Source organism: Helicoverpa armigera, chromosome 7 (assembly GCF_030705265.1).
Source record: "Helicoverpa armigera isolate CAAS_96S chromosome 7, ASM3070526v1, whole genome shotgun sequence".
NCBI classification, from domain to species: Eukaryota; Metazoa; Arthropoda; class Insecta; order Lepidoptera; family Noctuidae; genus Helicoverpa; species Helicoverpa armigera.
In genome coordinates this window covers 11,362,809-11,382,767 of record NC_087126.1, presented here as the reverse complement: position 1 = coordinate 11,382,767, position 19,959 = coordinate 11,362,809, and the positions used below count along the sequence as shown (strand labels likewise).

General features: G+C 35.8%; 1 protein-coding gene and 1 long non-coding RNA gene across 2 annotated transcripts in view; one reads left to right on the top strand and one right to left on the bottom strand.

The window, feature by feature from the left end:
• LOC135117079 (uncharacterized) overlaps nucleotides 1-19,959 on the bottom strand; it is a 187,612-nt gene that overhangs the window by 47,546 nt on the left and 120,107 nt on the right. The gene's annotated exons all lie outside the window — the stretch shown is intronic.
• Nucleotides 13,768-16,051, top strand: LOC135117122 (uncharacterized). The gene is made up of 3 exons (XR_010276660.1): nucleotides 13,768-13,928; nucleotides 14,602-14,995; nucleotides 15,379-16,051. It is a non-coding gene; the product is annotated as an uncharacterized LOC135117122 (long non-coding RNA).

Genomic DNA, 19,959 nt, shown 5'->3' with positions numbered 1-19,959 from the left:
CAGTCAATCAATTTCCCACTTTACCTAATAAATAATAAATCACTCCTACTAATTATTGCAGTATGGTGTTGTATGCACCATAATGCGCATTGCGACGCTATATCGATCCCTTGAACAATAGCTGTAATATCCTTATTGCATTAAGACACGCAATACTGAAGTGTTTGCCACTAAATTGGGACGATGCAGATTTTTTTGTTGGCAACTCACAGGATTTTCGTACTGGCGGATTTTCAGTGCGGTTTTTCTACAGGATACTGCTTGTACTCGGATGTTGCTCGGTTTTTCCACTCGAAAAGTCCACCAGTATGAAAAAGCTCATTTTATTTTGTATGGTGGTTCTCGAATGTTCGAGTTTAAAGCTTTCTTTGTAATTAATGGCTATTCAATCTAACGAATTTACAAAAATTCAACCGACTGAATCATAGGTAACGCAGAAGATATTAAACTTTTGACTCATTCTCAATATAATTCTTATCATCCCGGTAGTCCACTGGATAATGTAACTGATGAAAACTGTACTTGTAGGCTAGCCCAACCAGTGAAACAAATGTTTACCAGAGCTTTCAAACTAACGGATTTTCAAAATATTTCGAGCGGCAAAAATCTATTGCTCGGTTTTCGCTAGTGTCAAATAGCATCAAACCTTAAACAATTTAACATCCTCTTTTAAAAAAAACGTTCACATAATTTAAAGTCGTTTTAAAGTCGGTAAAGTGTCCACCAGACGCGCTCCGTTATCTTTAGCGAAACTTTTAATTGCTGCAAAGCTGTGAACGTTAAGACGTCGACTATAATCCTTTTAAAAGAAAAAGATTGGGAACAGATTACCAAGGAATTTATAATATGACGTTTTTATTTGGGTTGATAATAATTTATGTTTTACATGTAAAATGCCTTAATTTTGCACTACTTTTATACATATTATTTACTGCTTATATTTATATTTTTAGGAATGAGCCAACAAGTCGAGTAAGCCTCCTGTGCTTAAAACGAATTAGGTACCGATGTCTTATGTTCCTTTTATTTCTAGTACAAATTTTCCTATTTTTCCCACACATGAATCAAAAGTAGCCTATATAATACTGCCAAGTTTTGTCAAATTATATTAAGTGTGAAAGTGTAACTAAATTATATAAGTACCCTGCACACATCCGTACAAATTTTTGTATTATAAAATGAGGATGATATTTTTTGTAGAGATGTACCTACATATTGTACCACGATATTATTGCACAATGCCGATTCACACGCTTCTGAAACCAACAATCAAGACACGTAAGAAGAAATCGTACCCTACCCTGGCCTATCTATTAACTAGCAACAACCCTTTCTATTCAGTACAATAATTAAACCATGGCGCGGCCTACATAGTTGATTACAATGGCTATATAATGAGCGCTTCTAATAACGTAGCGAGCGCCCCCGTGCGGCGCACTTGTTCATTAAATTAACATCTACGGCCCGGGTCTTGTTCATAGAAAAATACGAATATTATAGTGTAGTGAACACGAGATATGAGATTTTTACTGAAAGATTAAGATCTTAAAAGTGTTCCTCAAATGAAAATCTTTCGATAAATACATAATTCAAAGTTTTAATTATTATTTTTTTTGGATTTTACAGAATTAGTCTTGAACGTATTATTTCATACATAGGTAGTTTATTCTATTTTCACTCGGTCAAGTATAGAAAAAAACCATCTTCACAATTCTTTTCACCAGTTCAAGTAGTTAACTAGGAAAGAATGGACGAACCTAACACAAATTCAAAGGTTTAGGTATTCGGCCAATGATCCGACCACAAATCTGAGGGGCACTCCAGACCAACACTACGAACGTAAACAAACGCAAACCTCACTTAATTAAATAAATAGCACTTACACTACGATGCAAAAAAAATACCCTACTCCGAATAAATCAGTGGTACTACAATTAATTTAGCTGGCACTCCCTAAAATCCTACATCGCCACTAATACAGGACTGCGTGTAGATGTGCGTGATTCGCGGGAACTATTCATCACGCCGTGACGCGTCCGCCGACCCGCGTCAACGCGCGGCACGGATCGTGTGGCGAGGCCTTAATGAAAATGGTAGGTCGAGATGTAGAATTGGGACTGATGTTGAATATTATAATGATAAAGATTTTGGTTTTTTATTGGTTAAGTGCACGAATCTCAAAATCAAAAAAGGAGTAACAGGTGCGATTTGAAAATTTTATATATCAAAGTTAGGTGGCTCATTAATTAATTTTATTGGTGTCTTCTACAGCTTTAAGAACAATTAGCTATTTTATGAGTAGTTATTCTAAAGTGTAGGAACACGTTTGGCATTTATTTTTAATGGCCCACAAAACTGAAGATTTTATTTAGCTATCCAATTAAAAGTTCAAAGCAACTTATATCTGCAAAACTCTAAATGAGCAAGCGGGTCCCTAAATACAAACTGCTTAACTCTAAACCAGTTTGTGATTTCTTTATTCCTTCACAAAGGGTACAGCTTTTCAATTTGTAAAGTTAGTAGTTAGAGTAACTTGCAATCTGAACTGAAGCTGAACTTTTATCGATAAACGTTTGAAAGAGCGATGGAAATCTCAAACTTATTATCGAGTACAATCGATTGTTTGATACTTTTCCAATACTCATTTATACCAGTTTAAAAGTGAATTCCTGAAAACTAGTAGCAATATTCCAGAAATCCTAATCCATTTCTGTTATCGGTATTCGGTGGTAACTTACAAAAGGTCACCCTCTACATATAACAGTTCGGCATTGGTAGAAAGGTTGCCTGTTTTTTAACTTATTAAATAGTATCAATGCCAGAGTAACAAGTCTGTTTGCCTGTAAGTATATCGTGCCAAAACTACTGAACCAATTTAAATTAAATTTAGCACACATTCTAGAGCCTGCCAAAGGACATAAGCCATCCTTTACCCCTCTTTTTATTCTTGAAGTATTTAAGCACACAGCTAATTCTATTTAAAAGTTTCCTTTAACCAAAAAATCACAAACACTGATACTCACATTACCAAAGGCCTGCTTAACTAAAAAGATGCAGTAAAAACAACCTTCGTTGGGCTACAAAAGGACATATGACACCACTGCAGTTTCCTCCAACTTGTACGAAGTTTTTCCATCGGTAGTGACCCAAGTTTTTTTGTTTACGGACCTGACTGGATTACTCAGTTTTATTCTCGCTGCGACAAAGAAGATAGAGTAAAGTAAGATTATATTTTATGCTCTGGTTTTCTCGGTCGTATGAAGTTTTTCTATTAAGAATTTCTTGGATTAGTGCACTGTTTCTATGATGTTTAGTTTTTATGTTGTGGTATTGTCATAGGATATGTTTAATTTAGCAATATTACATGGCCGTTCCCTGCGGTTTCATTCGCATTCCGAGGAACTTTCGGAAACTTGATACAAGTAGTATTAGGTAAATTAGGTTCCGAGAGACTTTTGTATTTAGTTCCAATAGCACTGATACAATTGATTCTGAGAAAAGCAGCTATCTACACTCACCTACAACTGATATTTTATTATGAGATATGCTCGATAAACGCCCACCGAGCTCTCGTCTAACGATAGTCTAGACTATTTCCGTTCCGTTTACTTAGGCACCCTATCTATATAAAACTAGTTCGGGAATAGTCATGGATCAACTGCTCAGATTGAAATGGAATGTTATTTTTATCAATCACGTTTGCTTTTGCTAATATTGTTTTATAAAAAAACTAGCTGTTTTGCCGCGGTTTTACCCGCATCCCGTGGGAACTGCTGCCCGTACCAGGAGCTAGTTATAAAGCTAGCTACGTAGCTTTATAACTGTAAAATATTGTTTTAATCGATTCAGTAATTCCGGAAACTTTACGGTACAAACAAGCAAAAAAACATCTTTATTATATTAGTATAGATTTTTTTTTAAATGTGTTATATGACCTATTCATTGTCGAAGGCAACAGGATATTAACCGGATAACATATTATCCGGATGCGCGAAATGGTTACCCAAATGGAATGAGACCCAGGTGATCACTGTTACAAGCTATGTAACCTTATATTACACTACGTCTATTCAACCTCTTCAATTTCATACTTCTTTCACAACATCTATAAGCTACCACAATCAAGTCTAATTAACCTGGCTGTGCTCTGATCATCACGGAACTAAGAACATGGAAAAAAACTGGTGGAGATGCCATAACGGAAAATAGCGAAAATGCGAGAGACGAGAAACGCAACTGTTTTAGCCCCTATGCGCCTTTTTTAGACCTTACCATATTTTGTAGTAGCAAAAATAGTTTACAGATGTCTCAAAGAAAATGCTTCGTTAATTCAATCGTAACTGATCGTTTTGGTCATGCCCACCGTCCGAATTTGACCTAGAAGGCCTGACCTACCTGCATTATGGCTATGGCATCTCCGCTCATCTTTCCTACTAAGAACCATCCTTGATGAATGTACCAAAGGGCCTGTTGGGGCGGAAAGAGAACTCTTAATGAGGGGTATATTACACCCCCGGCAGACAGATTGCCACCGTGGTGCAACATGATCGCAAAGTGAATTAATTAAAAAGAAAAGGCTGGAAGTGTTTGTGTTGTTTCAGCACCCAAATAGGGGTAGAAGATGAAAAGTGGCTACACAGTGTGTGTAAAATGTTAAATGTGTATGATGATACGTTCTGTTTTGAATTGTTGAAATAAAGGTGGGTACTTACGTGAACCCCATCCAAATAAAATAAATATATTAAAGCTTATCTTAAAAGGCAATTATGTTTAGTAATATCATTCAATTTAGACACTTAATTGTGCCTATATAAAAAAATTGAGAAATAGATTTAGACCATACATTACCAAAGCAAGGCCTCCAAAAAAGAATCATATGTCAAGCTATTCACAACAAAACTGTACCACCCAGTTCTACCTCCTATGCAATCCTAAGGAGAAAATTTGGAAGTTTCCAAACCATGCTTGTTGTAACTACACACAACTTGACTGCTTTTCCCTCGGGAACGTAACTAACGAGCCACTTGGGACCCCAAATGCAGTGCTCTTTGATTTTTTACGAAGTAGTTCTGAGTTTTTGAAAATAATATCTTGTTTCTTTTTTTGGCTTGTAATGTAACTGTTGTTAAATCAAGAAAAAAATTCTGGTTGCTGTTGAGTGAGGTATCTCTCTACTTCTGGTTTTGTTTTTCGAGACTTGTACTAATATTAGCCGAGTTGTGTACTATGTGATTATACGTTTTTAATTAATTTACTCACCACCCTTCAGCCCTTATCCCAATTTAATTTATGATCGGCGCAGCATGTCTTCCTGATTTACTCTGCAACGCCGACGCATAATCTTTTTACTGTATGGGTATGACTGGGTACGACACTGTTTATTGGACCTACGTAAACTTAATGCAACTTGTGTTTCTTGTTCTAATAAAGAATATGCCTAAATATGATTATTTACCTCCATTTTTTCATACATATCTGCTCGATGTCATAGCACAACGTATGTAGGTATCTAGTTTACATACTAACACTAAAATAAATCATAGATTCTACGAACAAAATGTCAACAAAAAACCATCAATCGGATTCCTCGAAAAAAGCCCGATTTTTATCCTATTACGTCACCTGATCCGCGACATCATGGCGGATCCATTCGCTCCGACGAGGGTCGGTTCACACATCACGCAACTGACAGCTTGTATCTGCGACGATAATTTATGTTGTCGTAATTTACCCAGGAGGCGAGGCGACGCGAGTATTTTGTGTTCGTCTTTTTGAGAATCGCGGTGTGTGGATCGACTGTACAGCGGAGTGAGTTTTGGGAGATGGGAAATGTGGTTTCTGGTGTAACATTTTGAATTTAGAGATAAACAAGAATTTAGATAGGTAGTGATATTATTGCTTATCTTCAAAATACCACTAAGTTAATTTACTTTTCTTACAGCAATTATGTAACTAAAAACATTGCAAAAAAGCTGGGTTGCTTATCGATTTGTATAAATAATTGCACATCTAATTAGACAATGATACAGTACACTTTATATTTATCTGTAACATCTTTTATAGCCATCTGTATTCCTCTAATATTTTTTTTATTTGATTCTGATATACCTACCTATATAACGAAAAAAATCATCATCATCATTATCTCAGCCATAGAACGTCCACTGCTGAACATAGGCCTCCCCCTTAGATATCCACAGATACCTGTTGGAGGCGACCTGCATCCAGCGTCTTCCGGAAAAAATGATGATGACAAAATCATTAATCCGTTTCTATCAAAAGAAAACATTATCAAAAACTACAATCCGGTCAGACAAAGTGCTTACACTTTCACATACCTACATAATATATCCGCGCCACTATTAATCGTTAGGCAAGTCTGATGCGCCCGTTGACAGGGGAGCTTAATCCTCAAAGCAGGCTGTTGTGTGATCACCAGCTTATTAGGTCCTGATCTCACACAACGTGGAGTTAACTCACTCAACGCCAGTGGCGTAGCGTGGGGGGGGGCAGGGGGGGGCACATTCCCCGGGCGGCAGCTTTCAGGGGGCGGCAAAATTTACTCAATAAAAAAAAATTGTTTGCAACTAGTATCTGCGCCGCTACATAAAACTGTCTAACAATAACAAAACATTAAACAAGAAAGTTGAAACTTTTTAAACTTAAAATTAATTATTGTTAAAATTTGGTACTTAAAACACACGTGACACTACATTTTACGTAATTTTGGTTTTGAGTCTTAAATAAAAAATAATTAAAATTTCGCGCTCGCTTCGCTCGCGTATTCAGAAACTGTATGCGCTTGATTTTGCATTTGTCAACAAACAAAAAGTTAAGTACGTTTGGGCTAAATTTTACGTAATATTTGGTTTACGTCCCATAAAAATTTCGCGCTCGCTTCGCTCGCGTATTCAGAAACTACATTATGTCCCTCATTTTTGCATTTGTCAACAAACAAAACGTTAAGTATGTTTGGGGCTAAATTTTACGTAATTATTGTTTTAAGTCCCATACAAATTTCGCGCTCGCTTCGCTCGCGTATTCAAAAACGATGTGCCCTTGTTTTTGCATCTGTCAACAAACAAAAAGTTAAGTACGTTTGGGCTAAATTTTACGTAATATTTGGTTTACGTCCCATAAAAATAAAAGAAAAGTCTACTTGAGAACCTCCCCCTTCTGCCGGGGCTGCGGGTTGTTCGAAAGAGTTACCATAAAACATAAAAGGCCTTCGACAGAACACGACGGTTTTTAATCAGTAAGAGTCTGACTCACCGCTGCTAACCCACAGCGGGAAGGGTCATTTGATGATTTTTAACGGCGTCGATACAAAAAAAAACCTTTTTTTGAAGTCGGTTAAAAATGACAAACGGCCAGTAACACTTGTTAAAAAAAATACACGGGAAGGGGCGGCAAAATCGACAACTGCCCCGGGCGGCAGATACCCACGCTACGCCACTGCTCAACGCTACAGCCGCAACCCCGAGCAGGAATATGCAGAAGAAACAACTAATACAGGTTACCTACTAATAATTATAAACTGACACTGTAAATAATAAATAAACAGATATAGGTATATTGACATCTTTGGGGCTCCGTAATTCCCATCATATTTCTTCTAAAGGCATCCTACATGGCACAGAAAATATGTAAGCGTATGTATAATACAGTCATGGTCAACTAATTAAAGACACTGTTGGAGTCGTAACTTACCGGGGCATTTCATCTGTATTTCTTTTTTCAGATTGCCATTGGAACTTTCTTTTCTATTTTAAAATATTTAAGAGGGCATTGTGTAATGTTTAAACTAATGACTATATTCAATAATCCCCCGCAGCTAGTTTTTTTTCGCTTTATCCGAATCTCGGGCGGTATGATCCATAACGAGGCCTGGCCATCTAATTAAAGACACTCCATTTGCTCAGAGGAAGAATTACAAATTATTAATATTATTGGAGTTACCTTTCTACAACAACATTCCCTACATTAAAATTAAACATTCGAATAAGTATTAATATTTGGTTTATTTCCTTTACCTCAATAACAGTACCACATCCCTGAACGAGCAAGCGGTCAGTTTTGTAGAAGTCGCTAAGGGACTTTTCTTCCATGCTTAATTAAAATCTGTGTAAAATTGATCGATATTCCATGTACGACTTATTGCCATAGTATTTTTCGCCCATTACTAGTTTTTGTTTCATTGGATTTGCGATAGCCCAAACCAAAACCGTCATAAGTTGCCCGATCAAAGAGTTATTTTTACTACTCTTGCAGTGTTTTTCAGAACTTTTCTAATTTGGAAAGTCCTAATGACCGGTTATTTATGCTTAGCTTATAATAATATGCTTGTTTCTGAAATATTATAGTTCTTGAATTCGCCTATTTTTAATAATACCTTTCTGAAGGGTCTTACACTAAACAGTGGCGAGCAGCCCCACACTATAACATTTTCGCCTCCTACTTTTGAGAACTTTCTTGGTGTACTTTGGTTCCATCACATATTTTGGAGGTGAGTAAAATTAATTTATGTTTTTAGAATTCATCAAATTTCTTTGTTTCATGACATAAAAAAATCATTTTTCAATACTTGTTCAGAACAACTTTAATTTTTGATAGAAAACGCCAACTACAGTATGGACACGCGGTGCTTTCCCAAAAGTAACATCTTCAGATACCCATGCCCTACAGCTTTTCCCGACCCGGTTGAAGTCTAAAAGTTCTGCAGACTCATTTGTTGTCCTTTTAGCATCAGAAGACTCCCAAAAGAACTAGTACCGAATCATGTAAATGGTTCACTATCTTCTTATAACACAACTGTAAAGTCTGTTTGCGGACAAGTTTTCCTTGGCGTCGGTTTTCACTTGCTCTCAAACCTTGACTTTTTTAGTGCCATTAACAGGGCATCTTTAATAATAAACTTATTACCATGCTCTTATTACATTTCAAGTGGTATGAATGAATCCGCATGACAAAAATTTATTTAAAAAAGCCTAAAACATTTTACTTACCAGAATTTTTGTTTTAGTCGTATTGATTGGACTAAAATGAAACATTTGAATGAAGGAAACCTAAATTATTACCTAATTTGAGTTCTCATAAATATTTTACTCACTTTAAGAAAAAAGAATGGCGACTATTTTTATCTTTAGTTTTTTTTCCTTAACTTAGCTTTTACTGTCTTTAATTAGCTGACCAGCCAAGTATCGACTACAAAAGTTAGTGTTCAGTTCCCATAGAGCGTTATATCTAAAGTATTAAAGAAAGTAAATATTTTTTGTCCTTAATTTAAATAACATAATGTAATGTTTGTTTAAATAATAATTACATTACATTTTATACCGTTCTTAAGCTCATGTCAGTACCATAACTATTTGTTTCACTTCGAGTCGGGGGGGTGTCTTTAATTAGTTGACCATGACTGTATGTAAACATAAAAAAACAATGTCTGTTGTTGGTTTCCAGCAATATTTTTCAATCCCAATGCTATTGATTAATAACATGTAGGCTTACGTCCAAGAAAATAAAACACATCTATCAAGCAAAAAGAAGAACTTCATATTTTTATTACCATAGTTGTAAGTAATGTAGTTTTAAGATAGTGGCTATCGCAATAGGATAAGTCCTGTAAAGATGGCTTTAAGGTGTTTTCAATAAATAAATAAATATTTTAAACACCTAAAATTTTTTATCTCCTTATCCAGCATATGCAGTGTAAATTCCTTATTTTACCATGCACTAACCCTTCTGCTTACACCTGTAGTATCCTTAACCCTCTCGTCTGGCTGGCACAGAGAAGCTAATACCCGCGCCCGGGCCGTTTGCCGCCAAATATCCGCGGGAGCTCGTAAACAGATGATCAGTGGCGGCCATATTGTGCACTACTTGGTACTGCTTATTGCGAGATAAGTGAGGAACGTGGGTTTATTGGGCCAATGTAGGAATGAAGGCCTAACGCAGCTTAAGCCGAAGTGTATTTAAGCTTAAGTGAATACATACCAATCAATGACTGACCAAGAAGATTCCTAAAACTTAATATTGGGAAATAGCTTCGTTATAAAATCAGTCAACTGCGAATTGAAACCATCATCTTTTGGAAGTTGGTTAAAAAAAAAACCTAAATACAAACATTGATCATTAGCAATAAGTAATTTAAATCTTCAATGCAAGAAAACACGTTCCAGCTTTCCTTCCCAAATCTTTGACATTCTTATTTTGGCTTGTCTTCAAGAAGCCGATCTAATCGTCAAAAAAAACGAGGCAAAAGGAGCAGAAAACTTCACAAAATTCATACGACAAAGTGACTAGGTTATAACATTTATGTCGCTCCGTATAAAGGGCTGTGGGAACTCGGTAATTTCATTTTACACGGTAACGCAGCGAACAGAGGACTAAACGAATTCGTGTTCAACTCAATTATTTACACTCTTTTACAGGAAATTCTTACCTGCCACAGTTTTTTCTGTATTTTCGTGTTGAAAGAAAACATGTCAATAACGCGATGTGGATGTTTATTTATATATTTTTCTTCCTGGTTCATTAGAATATTACTTCAAAAAGACATCTATAGAAGTTCGTTCTCGTCTCTTTCTTCATTTTGATGTCGAGGTTGACCTTAAGCACTGTCTTACAAATCACCATGTCACTTTTAACAAAAAAATATTCTGATTCTCATATTTTAGCTTACCTGTCCAGGTACATCCACCATACCCATCTCTAACCTGGCTGTTATCCCCCACCCCATCAAACATCCATTAATTAACTTATGGGGCACAAGGGGATGTTTCTACAGTACATCTGATATAGCATGATTTATTTTGGTCCATCTATTTACGAAGGACCCTGAATCAATTTTGGGATATCGAAAGCATTGGAGCAAACGTTTGAGCCAATGTTTGCTTCAGTGATTCTTCACGCTTGTGTTGTCTTATAGGGTTCTATAATCTTAAGCTATGAATATTATATTATTGATGACTTTGTTACTATACGGTATTGTTCATACGATATTTTGCCGTCTACTGGCCTCAAATTGAGGCGATTAAGGATTCTGAAAAACTTAGTTAACTTTTCATAAATAAATGAACTACCAAAACTAAGCTAAACAGTCAATCAGCCATCACTCGAAAAATCTATTCGAAAACTGGCCCAACAAAAGACGGTGACCACACCATCTTTTACTTAACTACGTGAAAACCTTACCATACCGAGAGCCATACGCCTGATTATGTGCGATATAAATATGTATGAGGCAAGCGGGTAACCTCGAGAGCTCCTTACAACCCTAGACTTAACGGCGAGCCATTGAAACGTGGCCAAGTATACATTTTAATATTTTTTACTTCGACGTCTCGTTCTGAAAGAATATTAGAATTTTTCCATGCATACACAATTGAGGTTTGATAGATTTTTATTTGAACCCGGTTCAGTATCAGAGGTTATTCTTGTCGCCGTTGTTTGAGAAAATAACGTTCAATTTTAGTTTGGTGTGAAATTGCAGCTTGCTAGAAACACGCTTCAAAAATATTTCATGATATTCTCCTCTTTAAATTATGTAGTTTTACACATTTTCTCTATGCGTGTAAACGTTACCAAAATGCGTAAAAAAGCTCTTTTCAGCTACTAATATTATTCCCAGCACGTTATTTCTATTCGTCAGTGCACGACGTTAATATGTTTCATGTCAACTCTGCTTGGGATTCTGCTCAGTTTCATAAGGACGTAAGTAATCAACCATATAGGCATTGATATTCTGGAAGGATCGAGAAAGTTCTATAATGATATATTTTTGAGTTATCCTTTTATTCTGTCTGTGAATGGAAAAGTGTTATTTATTTACTTCATTGTTTACAGTTTTCTTCATATTAATTCCTTTTTATACATACCTATACAATATATATTTACGAAAAAGGAAAAATTTTAACTCTGTAGGTATCAAAAAAATATTTATTTACTACTTATAAACAATTAAACAATTAGGTTGTATGCGTAAATATAACCTGATATCAATGCAAGAGGAATAAAAAATAACATTTTTCTCTCTTTTTTACATATTTATTTCAGAAGTTACTCAAGTAGGGACATTTCCAACTAATTTGAAGTCGGCTGCTCTCACAAAATACAGCTAATGTTTTGAAGTGACTGTTTATGACTTCCTCAAGTTACTTCCCAGCTTATAGAGACTTCAAACTGCTCAATACACTACCAACAATTACCTACTAAGTTATTAGTTAATTACCAATAACCCTAAAGTGATCGTACGAAGTCGTCCTACACACATAACCCTAAAGTGATGAACAAACACACAAACAACAAGTAGTACTAATCTGTTGAACAGTTTAACACTCAACAACTCTTGTGTAGGTACTGACAATGTTAAGGTATGCCCATACAATTAGCGTATAGGTAGGTAGTATACTAGCCCTTTTTACTACTTTATACTTTAAAGTTAGTGCTTGAGTGATATCTAAATAATTTGAAATAAATAGGCTTGGAAATAAGGTTTCCAGGTGAGTCAACGCCGATATGATATAGCCACTTTTTTCGTTTATTTTAAGACACTTATTATGGCTTATTTATTAAAATACTATACTTACCTATATTCTTCAAATCCATATATTAGCTAGCATCAATCTCATATAATATCAGTTATGTTCCTGACGTCTACTCTATCTCAGATTTCTTCTTCCTCATATTTTTTGGAGATTCAGTAGTAAAACAGTGCAGTGTTAAATAAAAATTAGTACACCTATAGTCGAATTTTCCTTTGAAACTGCAAAATATATAATAGGTGTAGCTGTATCCTAGCACCTCTCCTACTGCAAACAACCATGTTTTTGTTAGTTTTCCACAATACATTTCCCTAAACTATGCGCTCAACAAGAATAACTTGCATTAATCTACCAGTTCGGCGCACGCTGTATAAGTGAGAACATTTGTTACACCCTGTATAGGGGTGCAGACGTACCACGGAGGAAGGAAATGTAGCGGAGATGCCATAAGGAAGGTAGGTCTGGCGCCTTCTTGTAGGTCAAGTAACATACGGTAGGCAAAACAGTTACTATAACTACACGCAGAGAAATTGGTGACAAACAGAAGTACTGAATCGAATAGTAAAATGAAGTTACAAAGTTTCTAGTTTGAAATACTTGACCCTTGTTATCTTTACGACTAATTACTCATTCCTACTAATCGTATGTTTCATTATATTATTTGATTAATGTAGCTTACAAAAAAATATAATTGAACAAAAACATCAATAATTTATGTATCATGAACAAGAATTCTGTTAATATTTATATAATGTATTGTAAGTAATAAGAAACAGAGATTCGCAATTACTAAATGATCCAATTACGGTTAATGATTTACAATGTTACTGGTAGACTACGAGTGTGTTTGTAATCAAAACAATAATATTTTATTACAACTACATTATTGTTTGCAGTACATATCGTTCGTAGCGTCACTTAAAATCGTTTAGTTTGGTTTACCCTTTATGTAGTGTTAGGCCTTAACAAGACTATTATAGTAAAAACCGCACCGGAAACAGTAAACGGTACAATGCATGTATTACTCCGTGCTATTTGTTAGTGTGTTTTAAAATATTATAAAATAATAATGTTACAATAACAATCGAGGTGGTATTCATAGCAAAGTATCTTGTACTGTTTATCGAAAACTGTGTTTTGTAAACAAACTCGCGCGCTCGCATCCCGCCCGCCACCGCCACCCGCACCCGAGCCGGCGTCCGGCTTGGCGGCCATTGTGTTTTGACCAGCGAGCGAGCGCAGTATTGCAGATTGAATTTGAAGTGTTTTTCGCCTTTTTGGGTTATTATTACAAAACCAGTGACGAGATGGATGATGACATTGACCAAGACGTCCCTCAGTTATTAAAGCAGTGGGGTTTACCCCAATATATTCATACTTTTCAAGGTAAGTTGTACCATTGTCTTAGTATCAGGATGCCATGTGTTCTATGAATTTTATTGTAACAACTGTACATTTACCATGGTTCGCTTGGTTCGCATTAAAGTATTCTATTTTATTTAAATAAGCGATTTGATCGATTGTTGTTCCGGCTGTTTTTGGCCACGCAGTAAGAGTGTTGGCGTTCTTGTATTCGCATAATGGCTGATGTAGGTCTTCTTATTGTTGTAGTATTCATATTCAATTTATACAAGTATATTCTATATAAGCTATTATTCAATTTAAACAAGTTGGTGTAACTATATAATGACTTTATAAGTTTACAACAAAAAGTCTTAAAGTTATTCATGGAATTTCATTATATACTTACGCGATAAAATTAGTTGATACACAGTCATCTCATCTTAAACTTAATGGGTTTGGCACACAGGACACCTAGAGTCAGCTCAGCTTCAAAACATGCGAAAAGGATAACTAGTCAATAGGCTTGTTTTATACAATCTAGGTTCCCAAGCCAAGTATTCGATTCCCTAGACCAGAAAATTATGCCTTAGGCGTTGGGACTTTCTTGTGTAAGTTATACAATTATGTTTAACTATCGCGCTAACCGAAGACAATATTATATCATAATAACCTACTCAATTATTTTAATAATTAATTTTATTTTTGTGTATTTCAGCAGTTGAAAAATCTACTCTTAAAATCGAATGAAGGACAAGGCCTGCTAAATTTATATTCAGAACAAGGCAAATTATCAAATAATGGGCGAAGAAAAGTTTGCAATATAATAATAAAAGACCTAATGCAATCAGACCCAAATAAAAGAATAGACAGTTCTCTACTTCTTACAAAAGCACAAGAAATAACTGAAGTATTCAAAAAGGAAAATATAAGTACTTACTTTATTCCATACATTAATGATACTAAACTTAAAATAAAAAGATGTGCAAAAGGCAAATTATATGACTGTCTACAAAACAGGCGCCGCGAATTAAGGGAGGCTAAGGTTATTAAAAAGAAAAATGGCAGCAACATCAACAATAACAGCAACGAGCCAGAAGTCGTCGAAGAAGGCAAGTTTTAAGTTATCTACCTGGGTTTTTATATTTTTTAATAGCCAAATGTGATCCCACTGTTGGATTAGAGCATCTCCCAAATAGGTTATTAATTGTATTCAAACCTCAAAGGAAAAAGGACAACTGTGTTGTTTGTCTGACTGCCTTTCCTTGGCCTCTTTCTAGCAACTTTAATAACTTGCAGTTTCATCATCCTCCTAACGTTTGGCCCACCTTTCTGACACGGTTCAATTGAACCTGGGGTCCGCTTGACAACCTAATCCCATGATTTGGCATGACACTAGTTAATTACATTAATAACTTGCAACTTATTTTACTAAATTAAATTATTTTGAAGTCTTTATTTCATGATTTTTTTATGAGTCCATGTATCTTTCCAGATGGTGGTGCAGATGAAGATATCCAGTGGCTCCAAAACTGTACAGAACCCTGGCATTTAGTGATAGAGAAGTGGCAAAAAACTTCCAAAAATAGATTGAAGGAAATAGAGACTTCAGAAATGACCATCGGAGCATACATTAATAAATATCCAGTGTTAAAAACGCCACGCGGGCATGAGCTTCTTATTGAAGATTTAAGAAGGGCCCTATTAGAGCCTGTTCACACTAGCATTAATATCGCCGCGAGCACGCGGCGAGCAAGCTATATCACACACATATAAAGTTTGCTCGCGGCGATATTATTGCGATAAAATAATCGCCGCGATACCGCGACGACCCGCGGCGAGCTCGTTGCGTGCACGCCGCGATCTCGCATCGCCGAAAAGAATCGCTAGTGTGAACAGGCTCTAATAGGGCCCCATACAAGTTGAATGTAGAAATGATAAGTATAAGGGACGTCGACGCTGAAAAGACGCCTGAACGGGTAGCATGATCGCGCGAAAAGTGATAAAACATCTCCCTATCGCACTATTAGTAAGTGCGATAGGGACGGATGTTTTATCGCGCGATCATGCTACCAATGCAGATGTGAGGGGCCGTAATGTGTAAGTGTAATTTCTACGGACCAATGATTGTGATGATTATATTAAAATAAATGTCATTTTTCTCTGTACGTAATATTTTTATTTTTGATTCCAGGGATCCTAAACATATAGAGCCGTAGCGTGGGACGTCGTAAAAATGCCGATAATCTCAAATTCTATGATTCTAATCTAACACTTGATGACACTTATGATACAAGATAGTCGGAGTCTTTAGATAATGTATTGAAAAAGGCATTGTTTTACTACGTCACACATACTGCTGGCTCTATATATGAACTGCGTTTTGATGGAGCGCCTGCAATCCAGTGGACTGACAGCACCAACAACGGATCCCTTTTAGGCTTTCAGTGGAGAAAATACAGTTTTATTTACTTATAGACAAATAAAATTGGATTTTCGTCTACTAAAAGCCTGTGAGGACCCGTTAGTAGGTACTATAAGTGCACTAGATTGCAGGTTTCATCTAAACCAGTAGGTACTACATACGAGATAATAGCTATAACAATACCTAGGATGCTAGCATTACAATATGTATTGTACTTGTTACAATAAACATAAAGCTAGCATTGCAATACGAATAGTTATCATTACAGTTCAGGTCGTTATGTTACATAAATTGATTAGTAGATACAGCAAAATATTTAGTAAACCCAAAAAAAAAAAGTGTTTATGTATACAAGATCGCATAGTAGTCCTTACGATCGATTTAGTAATGTAAATTAGTGACGTATGGTTCTAATTACATTGGTATTGTAACAGGCGCGTTATTTGCACTGTATTGAGTACTATGTTGGTTGGTCAGTTAAACTTAACGTCTAGTTGTCCTTAATAAAACGATAGGTAAAAATAATAACAAAACGGTTTTTGTAAAGTCAACAACGAGTCTTGCTGTCACGGTTGTTAACAGAAGTTCTAGTTACAGTAGCATTTTTTCTCGTATAGATAGCCAGATATTTCTCTGCGTGTAACAGAGTTCGGATTCTTTGTCAAATCAAAATCAATCTGGCAAAGAGGGCCTTTAGTCTTGATTGATTGGTGATTTTATTTTGCAAATAATTTGCGGGTTCCATAGAAGGCGTATTTAGAGCATAGGTGGCAACATTCCTCGTTCTTCAAATACCCGCATTTTGTCGCGCTACTTTCTTAGGAGATTTTGCGTTATGACATCTCCGCTTGTCATTTTGTTCTCCAGGAGACATACCTACATATCGTCTGTAGACGTTTGAACAATGTCACTTGCAGAAACAAGACCATTTCTTATTATTCATAGAGATTTTATTACATTTTTCTTCTGCTGCTGTGAATACAATGTTTTTAGTGTCGTTTATTTGAGCTTGTTATGTCTCTTATTCTATTATCTTCAAGATGGTGGACTGGTGGAGTAGTAAATTATATTAATTTGTCTGTTGAGTCTTTTAAGTTTGAAGCGAATTGAATGTATGTTTATATTACCTATAGGTACCTAAAAAGACGTATGCGGATGCGAAGAGTAGGCATTTAGCATGAGAGTGACAAATATGAGTTTAGTTAAATAGAATTGAACAAAAAAAAAAGGTAAGTTTATTAAATAAAAGTTGCACCTCAAACAAAGACCACAAACGACTAAGTGAATAGTAAGTAAATAGAGCATATCTTATGATGGTTCGCAAAGAAATTCACGGAGTAAACCAAAACCACAAATCTTTCAATACTTAGGCAAAAATAAATTAGGTGACACATCCAAAAATCGTAATAGTGACTCATTTACCAGCAGTCAATCACTCAGCCGTTACCCAAATATAGCGATAATTTAACCAAATAACACTAACTATAGTCCTTGGCAAATTACACCCATACCCAAAACGGCCAAGTCCGCCGCTGTCAAGTGAAGAGTTATTAGCGTTCCTAACTTGGACAAGCAACTTGGATTAAAATATTGCTGTGCCAAGTGCCCATTGATTATAATATATTACTTACTTTGAGTTGCATACGCTTGGCAGCTTACTAATAGCAATACTTGACTTCTACTAGAAGTAGGATTTTCGCGACAAATCGCTTAAAGTTTAATAACATCCTGAAGTATCACAGCTTAAAATGGTATTTTAATAAAAAGTGCTATGAACTAGTTTGTAAGTTTGAATTACTAAAATGACACTTTTATGTGTTGACGGTAATGTCCATTTACCAAAAAAGACTAATGGCATTTTGACAGCTGGAAGGAAGTTTTTAGGCCAGCCTGTAAAACGTACTAGTAAAAATTCTTTCAACATTAAATAGCCTATTTATTGAAAGAAGGCTATAGGCTTTTTATCCAGGTGCGCGAAGTAATTTCGATCCGGGTGATACCCCTGGCGGAAGGTATTCACATCATACCTAATATGCATTTAGACACCAAACGTTAATAAATACTTTAAGCTATTAAGCAATAGCTAATACATACTGTATAGGAAAACACTCACGCCATTATTACACTATGTTGTAGAGCCCGTCGCAGGATATTAAACTCATTAGATTAATTACTGGTTTAATTATCCGGCAAACTAAACTCAATATTGAATAACGACCATCTTATAGTTTACACGTATACATTACATACCATAGGATCTATGAAGATTTCCTCATTCTCAAAATACTTTCATTCCATGTCAGAATTTTGCTAAAAGAAAAGATATTGTTTATAAATAAAAAATTGCTTCGAAAGAAAAACAATATAACATTTTATAGAATCAGCAAGTCAAGAATGTATGCACTTTGAACAATTCACATTGTCTTAAAAGCGATCAATAATGTGAACTAACCTGACTCTTTATACGTAGTTCTGAAAACAAATAAACTATGTACATTTCTTATAAACGTATCATGGTCACCTTATAATAAGTACCTACAGACGAAACACGTCAAGTTATTCCAATCTGTATTATTTTTCCAATCAACATTGATTCTTGATATTTAACCATTTATGTACATAGTACACACATTACAGAAGAAGAATAATATAAAATAGTACACAGATACTACTTATTTCTAATGAAATCTCGTCCACCAGACAGTAGTAGGAGAATTAGAATTTAGAGATGTAGACAGACTGTGTAGGAGAAGTTATAAAACATATAAAAGCTCTGTACGTAATATAATGGCGTCCACGGCCCCGATTTCGGCCACGGCGGCTGTTCTCATTAAGGCTGCCTGTCCACCGGAGCGGAGCTATTCTGCGGAGTGGAGAAACTGAGAAATATTAACCAATAGGATTGAGGAGCGGAGATTTTGTGCAATCCTATTGGCTAATATTTCTCAGTTTCCCCACTCCGCAGGCTAGCTCCGCTCCGGTGGACAGGCAGCCTTAAGGACACCAGCCAGCTGCGCAGGACGTATTATAGTGCACGAGCATTTGCGCAGACACAGGTGCACTCGATATTCCTTCACTCTCATAACCCGATGGGACGGCAATCCGACACGACCGGAAAGAGATCAGAGTACTTAGGAGATAAAGTTGAAAATGGAGTTAAGAAATTACAGATTGTAGCAGGCGTCTATACGTACCAGAAAACTTGCCGAGAATCTGTTATAAATATCTGAAAACACAAACTAACTGAGCTCACACAACTAGTAGTAAGTATAGCTATGTTAGAGAGTGACATCATTGTTGACAGCAGACCAGTCAAGCTTTACTCATTGCCGAGAAGAATAAGAATAAATAAAATGCTATTGTCTTTCTCACTATACACAATACTAGTGGGAAAACACTGGAACTGTGGAGTTGGGCACATTTTTTTCCTATAAAAATAGATCAAAACGTCATGAATATTATATCACCAACATATTGTTATATGCTATCATAGGCAAGTGGTTTCACCCGCTCCTTAAGAAAACTGTTCCCTGCATACCTCATTAAAGAGAAGCCAATATGTTATTCTGATCTAAGTTTCATTAAAATCAATAAGTAGCAAACATACCTACACATATGTACACACATACACTCACAAACGCCTTTACAATT